Genomic DNA, 8,497 nt, shown 5'->3' with positions numbered 1-8,497 from the left:
TCACCGTAACAGTATATCCAATTGTCAATATATTCAGTGCCAGCCAACTTTTGTCTCATTTCACCCTCATATTAAATGTTTAAGAGGATCAAGGTTATAAACACGGGTTATTAAACTACTCTGATGTGTGTGTGTGTGTGGGGGGCATCACACTCTCCCCTATCACCATGACCCTGAGATAGAGACCAGAACCTGACTGTGTCTGGGGAATTCTGTCCACATTTATACACGTGATGTTTAGTAATTACAAACTGCTTCACGTGGATACTGAAGGACCTCATAAAGATTAATGAAATAATAATAATAATAATAATAATAATAATAATAATATTTATAACCTTCTTGGGGTCGAATCGGAGACCTTGAGCGCTTCAGGATTGGGCCGAGTCGTGTGGCAGGTTGGCGGGAGTGCAGTATTTCTCCTATAATATATCATACCTGGATGATATACTTACTGTTGGCTCATTAATCACAGTCCAGATCTAGTGGTGTATGTTGCTTGGTGGGGGAGGAGTGGGGCCTTGTAAATGGGGAGATAGGTGATGAAGTCAGGTGGATTGTGGTAAGGTCACCCCTTCATCACCTTGTTCCCTCCCCATCACCTGACACACACACACCAGCTTCCTTCCCTATCACCACCGTCACGCTCCGCAGCCTCGCCCCCACACCGCAGCCTCACCCCACCCCACCCCACCCTGCAGCCTCGCCCCGTAGTCCCGCACCATTGCTCCGCCTAAAAGCCCCTGCCTCACAAATCCGATCCGCATCCCACCTCAAATTCTCTCAACTATATTTTTGACGAGTAGGAAGCAGCAACATTTAACATTATACACATAATCTCGTGGTAGATAAGTCTCGCGGACTTGAACTCATTTCGGCGTAAACTTGTCTGATTAGATGACGGAACAGTTCACCTGAAGAATCTCCACCCCAATTTATTTCACCTAAAGATTATCCATACTAACATTTGGGGGGGGAGGTTAGGTTGAGTTAATCTTGGGGTGAAATAAGCTGTGAGATTGTTCAGGTGATTCAACGGGACTAACCCAAGTATACCTGAGTACACCTTGTTAGTGTGTTACACCTCGTGCGTGTTTACAAACAGACCTCACTGCCCCTGACTGCCTCACGGACCAGATTCTCAAATATTTTTGTGATTATTTATCTCCCTCTTGGTGATAATAAACGCATTACACACCCCAGCGTATTTAACTCGAAAATTTATCACCCGAACGCTAACCTAACTAAATATACCTAAATCGAATCAAACTCAACCTAACCAAATCTAACGTAAGCTATCGCCCCTTCGGTAACATTAGGGTGTCTAATATTCAGGTAATTTCAATAAACACATGAAGGTGTAGCCGGGTGTATAGGCTTAGCTCTGGGAGGGAGTCATAGTCAACTGTTTATCTTGGAGTGAAGAAGCGAGCTGTTGCTTTAGTTAGGCTGTTGGGATTTCCGGCTAGAGTCAGGTGTGGTGAAGTGAGGTGAGATAGTGTGTGTGTATTGACGACCAGCCAAGCACCAGCAGTCACTTGTTCAACTTTGTTTTGACGCAGCGGCCGGTGTTGTTTTATGCTGTTGTGGCCAAAATTCCCTTCTCACCTTTGGCAGCATTTATGATCTATGTACGGGTCATATATGTGATTTTATTATACCGAGTGAATATTGTTTTTTTGTCAGATTAACATTAAAACACAAACAACTTTACGCCAATAAAAGTTTGGAATAAATTTAGGTTGAAATTTCAATCCACCTTTACTGAAACGACCGCCAAGTATATTAGATGCCAAGAAAGTGTCGTGGGAATCTGGGCTGCAACTTTACATGAGCTGACGAGGGGGAGAGAACACCTTGTGCAAATGTGATGACACTGATGTTCATCCTGCCACCATCACGCTTTCACTATCATCATCATCACCTCTTAACACAATCACCACCATCACCTGTAGCACAATTACCACCATCACTTCCAACACGATCACCACCACCATCACGTTTCACTGTTACCACAATCCGCGGGCGCTCGTGTTGCTTGGCTTTTAGAGCGTGCACGGCCTCCCAACACCCGCCCCCATGATAGACAGGTGGCTGGACTGGTTTAAAGGGCCCTGGTCCTAATGGTTTGTTTAGGACCTATTTGACTCCCAGCTGGTGTACACACAGTATGTTGGTGCAGGTGTGGGCAAAGAGTGCACGCTTACTCTCCACACCTGCTGTAAATATGTACAGCCACTTAAACCGTACCCCGTTCCTTCCCCACCACCACCAGTATAATGCAAGAACCACTGAATTTATCTATATGTGGTGTACAGCCTTGAAAAACACGTGAGTTGGGGTTGTAAATCTCAGTAAGATGTGTGCCTCCTTCCACCCTTACCCCCTCCCCCCCACCCCCTTTGTGAGGTTGAGGGAGCATGTCTAGTTATGGAGGAGTTCAAGAGAATGTAATTTAGGTCATGAAGTTTGTCTAGTTGATGATGTCAGCGTGTTAGTTACGCTCTGATATCACTAGGGAGATGGTGAGGGAGGAGGAGGAGGAGGTAGAATTTAATGTACTGAGCATATGAGAGTTTGGGAATCCATTTTTAGCATCATTTAGGTTAACGATGGTCAGTGTGTGTGTGTGTGGTGGAACTGCCTGGGCCACACACAAGCACTACATGTTGTGGCCTCCTTCACGCCTGCAGCTGAGTGGTGCTATACTGGTTGCCTCACGCCTCTTACTGTACACTCCACAACATTATTACCTCACATGCCACACACACACCCTGCTACACCACACTCACACACCCACACCACACACACAGACCTGCTACACCACACTCACCCACCTGCTGCACCACACACACACAGACCTGCTGCACCACACACACACACACATGCTGCACCACACTCACACACCTGCCACACACACACACACATACACACACACACACACCTGCTGCACCACACACACACACACACACACACACCTGCTGCACCACACACACACACACACACACACACACACACCCTGCTGCACCACACACACACACCTGCTGCACCACACACACACACACAGACCTGCTGCACCACACACACACACTCCAGACCTGCACCACACACACACCTGCTGCACCACACACACACAGACCTGCTACACCACACACACACAGACCCAGCTACACCACACCCCACACACCTGCTGCACCACACACACACAGACTTACATCACACACACACACCTGCTGCACCACACACACACTCAGACCTACAGCACCACACACACACACACCTGCCACACCACACACACACACACACACCTGCTGCACCACACACACACACCTGCTGCACCACACACACACACACACACACCCTGCTGCACCACACACACACACACACACACACATTCACAGCACATCTGATAATATGGCCCTGAGAAATGTTTTATACTACTACCATCTTAAGATCAGTTTATCTCTCTCTCTCTCTTTCTCCTGCGCCCACCTGGAAAGTTTTCATAAATATTGGTTCACTATCTCACCTTTATTATTATTTACTAGGTTAAATCGTGTGTGTGTGAGCGAAGTAGTAAGGTACTGAGTGAGCACAGGTGACGGTGTGGTAATGACCCAGTGGCCAATCAGGGTCACTTTACACCAGCTCGTTACCGCAGTATTAGATGTGTGTCACTCTGCCCCCTCATTATTATTAATATATATTATTATTATTGGTATCACTATAAATATATTACAAATATTAGTTATATATTATTATATTTATTATTATTATTATTATTATTGGTATCATTGCATATTATTATTATTGCTATTATTAATATTATTGTTATTGTTATTATAATAATAATAATAGATAATATTATTATTATTGGCATTATTATCATTATTGTTAGTTGTGCCATTATTAATTATTATTATTATATATATTGTTATTGTTATTATTATTAATATTATTATTATTATTATTATTATTATTATTATTATTATTATTATTATTATTATTGGTATCATTGCTATTATTATTATTATTATTATTATTATTATTATTATTATTATTATTATTATTGCTATTATTATTATTATTATTGGTATTATTATTACTATTATTATTATTATTATTATTTTTATTATTATTATGGACGCACTAACCACATATTCAAGCTTGATAAATATTATGTAGGTATAATCATGGTATAAATCATCACATTATGTATTTAAGAGCTTAATTACGTCCCTGAAAAGTGATATATGAAGCCTTATTGAGATATTACTTTTTATAATTGACGCCACACATACTAAAGGTGATGTATGGAGAGTTATTATTCATATCTTTAAATTCTGTACCTGATGGAATATTATGCGTTTGTGGTGACCTTTGACATGACCTTGGTTAAAATGGTTAAAATATTCTGCATTTTCGGTGACGAGGCATGACCTTGGTCTAATCGTTGCGTATTCTTGCGTTTGTGGTGACCTTTGACATGACCTTGGTTAAAATGGTTAAAATATTCTGCATTTGTGGTGACCTTTGACATGGCCTTGGTTAAAATGGTCACAATATTATGCATTTTCTGTGACCTTTGACATGACCTTGCTTAAAATGGTTAAAAATATTACAAACCCCAAAGTGTTATATATACGAGTATCAACCAAGTCTGGGGTTTAATGGTTGAACTAAGGCAGAGTAAATATCTCCTTTATTATGGTGAGAAAAGACTTGTGTGTGTGTGTTAAAACTGAAGGGGAAATAGTCTCTCTCTCTCTCTCTCTCTCTCTCTCTCTCTCTCTCTCTCTCTCTCTCACACAGATTAATGGTACAGGGGGGTAGGCGCCTGGAACTGACAGACGTGTCCCGGGGTTATAACCAAACAAACTCCTTGGGTTTCTAATAAGCGCTACGAGATGGGTGGTTGGGGAGGGGGGGCTTTGGAGGGTGTGTGGGTGGTTGGATGTGGGGCTGTGTGGGTGGTTGGATAGGTGTGGGTGTGGTTGGATGGGGGGCTGTGGGTGGTTCTTGGATGGGGCAGGGGGTGTGGGTGAATGGATGATTGAGGGGAACTGTGGGTGACTGGATGATCCGGAGAGGGAACTGTGGGTGGGTGGATGATTGAGGAGACTGTGAAGAATGGAAGGAGCAAACAGTGGTGGTGGGTGGATTTGGTGGGTTGGTGTGGGCCTTTGGTGGGTTGGTGTGGGTCCGTGGTGGGTTGGTGTGGGTCCAAGTAGTGGGTTGGGTGTGGGTCGTGGTGGGTTGGTGTGGAGCTCTGGGTGGGTTGGTGTATGGGCTCTGGGTAGGTTTGGTGTGGGCCCTTGGTGGGTTGGTGTGTGGTGGGTTGGTGTGGGGCCTTGGTGGGTTGGTGTGGGCTCTGGGTAGGTTTGGTGTGGGGCCCTTGGTGGGTTGGTGTGGGGCCTTGGTGGGTTAGTGCAAGGTCCTTGGTACAGGTTAAGTCTTGAGGTCTGTGGTGGGTTGATGCGGGTCTGTGGTGGGTTGGTGTGGGCCCTTGGTGGGTTGGTGTGGGTCCTTGGTGGTTGGTGTGGGTCCCGTGGTGGGTTCTCATTCCCCCAGCCTCCCCCTCGCACCCTCTCCCCATCCTCTCCCTACCCCCCTCTCCCACCCCCTCCCCTCCTCCTGTCCCTCCTCCTCCCCCTCCCCTGTACCTCCTTCCTCCCCTCTCCCCACCTCTCCCCACCCCTCCCTCCCCCTCTCCCCTCCCCTATCCCCTCCCTCCCTCCCCTCCCTCCCCCTCCTCCCCTCCCCTCCCCTCCTCTCCCCTTTCTCCTCCCCTCCCCCCGTACATAAAACACCCCTGAACAGTTTGGAGAGTTTGGTAATCACTTCAAAGTTGCTTATATCGTTAGCGTCTTGTGTCCCTCCCAGCGGTAGTGATTCTGGTATATATTGATTAAAGGTCCATACTCTTTAGCCATTCTCGTGGACGGTTTTTTTTTTTGAGGTGTTTGTTGTTTATTTTGTGTTTGTTTGTGTTTGTTTGTTGTTTGTTTTTGTTTTTTATTAAGGTTTGTTTGTTTGTGTTTGTTTATTGATATTGTTGTTTTATATTTGGGTGTGTTTGTTGTGGTTTATTAAGGTTTATTCATTGACTGGTTTATAGTTGGGTGTGTTTGTTGTGGTTTATTAAGGTTTATTCATTGACTGGTTTATAGTTGGGTGTGTTTGTTGTGGTTTATTAAGGTTTATTCATTAACTGGTTTATAGTTGGGTGTGTTTGTTGTGGTTTATTAAGGTTTATTCATTGACTGGTTTATAGTTGGGTGTGTTTGTTGTGGTTTATTAAGGTTTATTCATTGACTGGTTTATAGTTGGGTGTGTTTGTTGTGGTTTATTAAGGTTTATTCATTGACTGGTTTATTGTTGGTTGTGTTTGTTGTGGTTTATTAAGGTTTATTCATTGACTGGTTTATAGTTGGGTGTGTTTGTTGTGGTTTATTAAGGTTTATTCATTGACTGGTTTATAGTTGGTTGTGTTTGTTGCTGTTTACTAAAAGGCTTTTTTTTCATTATTGTTTGTTTATGTATTTGTTTATTGACATATAGGTATGGAACTATGAGTGTGTTTGGTTAAAGGTTCGTTTGTTTTTGTTTTGTAAATGAGTTAAGAGAATTGGTTCAGTTTAGTCTTTAATTTGACGTAATTTAAAGGAGAGTGAACGTACTGTATATTAAGTAACTTAGGTAGACTCTCAGTGTAATATTAGTGTTATACTGTTATTTTCCTCAGTGTAATATTAGTGTTTTGTTATTTTCCTCAGTGTAATATTAGTTTTTTGTTATTTTCCTCAGTGTAATATTAGTTTTTTGTTATTTTCCTCAGTGTAATATTAGTGTTATTCTGTTATTTTTCAGTGTTAATGTTATTTTGTTATTTTCCTCAGTGTAATATTAGTGTTTTGTTATTTTCCTCAATGTAATATATATATTTTTTTTCCTTTAAAGAATAAGTAAATTTTATATCTTCACTTAGGAGTAATATTTATTTTACGAACTTTAGAAAATCGGAATGGGAACTCTTAGACCAGACGTGTTATTTTATCCCAGTTAGGAGGAGGAACGATAACAGTGAAGGAATGTTTAATAATCAAGAGGAGATGTTTGGTGTGTTTGTTGGTTGGAGGAGAGCCAAGACATGGGTAATAGTGGGTCACCAGCTGTGTGTATGGTGGTGGTGCAAGGGTGGTGGTGGTGGTGCAGGGTGGTGGTGTTGCAAGGGTGACGGTGGGACAGGGTGGTGGTGATGCAGGGTGGTTGTAGTGCAGGGTGGTGATGGGAGTCGTCTTCTCTTGGAAAATACAGTGTTAGGTGGTGTTACTGGGGGTGGTGGGTGATGGGAGGGAGCGCGCGTGTGTTTACCCATCTGTGATAATATTTCCACTCGGTTCTTACACTGGTGACGTTAACACATGACCAAGTGCTGATTTTGAAGTGAACATAATTGTACAATGCTTGACTTTCACTGATACACACCAACGTTATGTGTAAGAGGTGTGTTGTGACGTGTGTGTGTGTGTGACAGGTGTGAAGGTGGACTGTGGTGTGTGACAGGTGTGAAGGTGGACTGTGTTGTGTGACAGGTGTGAAGGTGGACTGTGGTGTGTGACAGGTGTGAAGGTGGACTGTGGTGTGTGACAGGTGTGAAGGTGGACTGTGGTGTGTGACAGGTGTGAAGGTGGACTGTGGTGTGTGACAGGTGTGAAGGTGGACTGTGGTGTGTGACAGGTGTGAAGGTGGACTGTGGTGTGTGAGCAGGTGTGAAGGTGGACTGTGTTGTGTGACCCAGGTGTGAAGGTGGACTGTGTGGTGTGTTACAGGTGTGAAGGTGGACTGTGGTGTGTTACAGGTGTGGTGGGACTGTGGTGTGTGACAGGTGTGAAGATTGGACTGTGGTGTGTGACAGGTGTGGAAGGTGGACTGTGTTGTGTGACAGGTGTGAAGGTGGACTGTGGTGTGTGACAGGTGTGAAGGTGGACTGTGTTGTGTGACAGGTGTGAAGGTGGACTGTGGTGTGTGACAGGTGTGAAGGTGGACTGTGGTGTGTGACAGGTGTGAAGGTGGACTGTGGTGTGTGACAGGTGTGAAGGTGGACTGTGGTGTGTGACAGGTGTGAAGGTGGACTGTGGTGTGTGACAGGTGTGAAGGTGGACCATCTCCCTGTGTCTTTCTCCTAGCTTACACGTCAGTCCTCCCCACACACGGAAATAAGCTGAGTGGGGTTAATCTTCGGGTGAAATAAGGTTAGAATGGGTTAATCTTAGGGTGAAATAAGGTTAGAATGGGTTAATCTTCGGGTGAAATAAGCTTAGTGTGGGTTAATCTTCGGGTGAAATAAGGTTAGAATGGGTTAATCTTCGGGTGAAATAAGCTTAGTGTGGGTTAATCTTCAGGTGAAATAAGCTTGGTGTGGGTTAATCTTCGGGTGAAATAAGCTTAGTATGGATTAATCTTCAGGTGAAATAAGTTCTATCCATTCCTGACG

The sequence above is a fragment of the Homarus americanus genome, unplaced genomic scaffold, assembly GCF_018991925.1.
Source record: "Homarus americanus isolate GMGI-L3 unplaced genomic scaffold, GMGI_Hamer_2.0 scaffold6320, whole genome shotgun sequence".
NCBI classification, from domain to species: domain Eukaryota; kingdom Metazoa; phylum Arthropoda; class Malacostraca; order Decapoda; family Nephropidae; genus Homarus; species Homarus americanus.
This window is presented reverse-complemented; position numbering follows the sequence as displayed.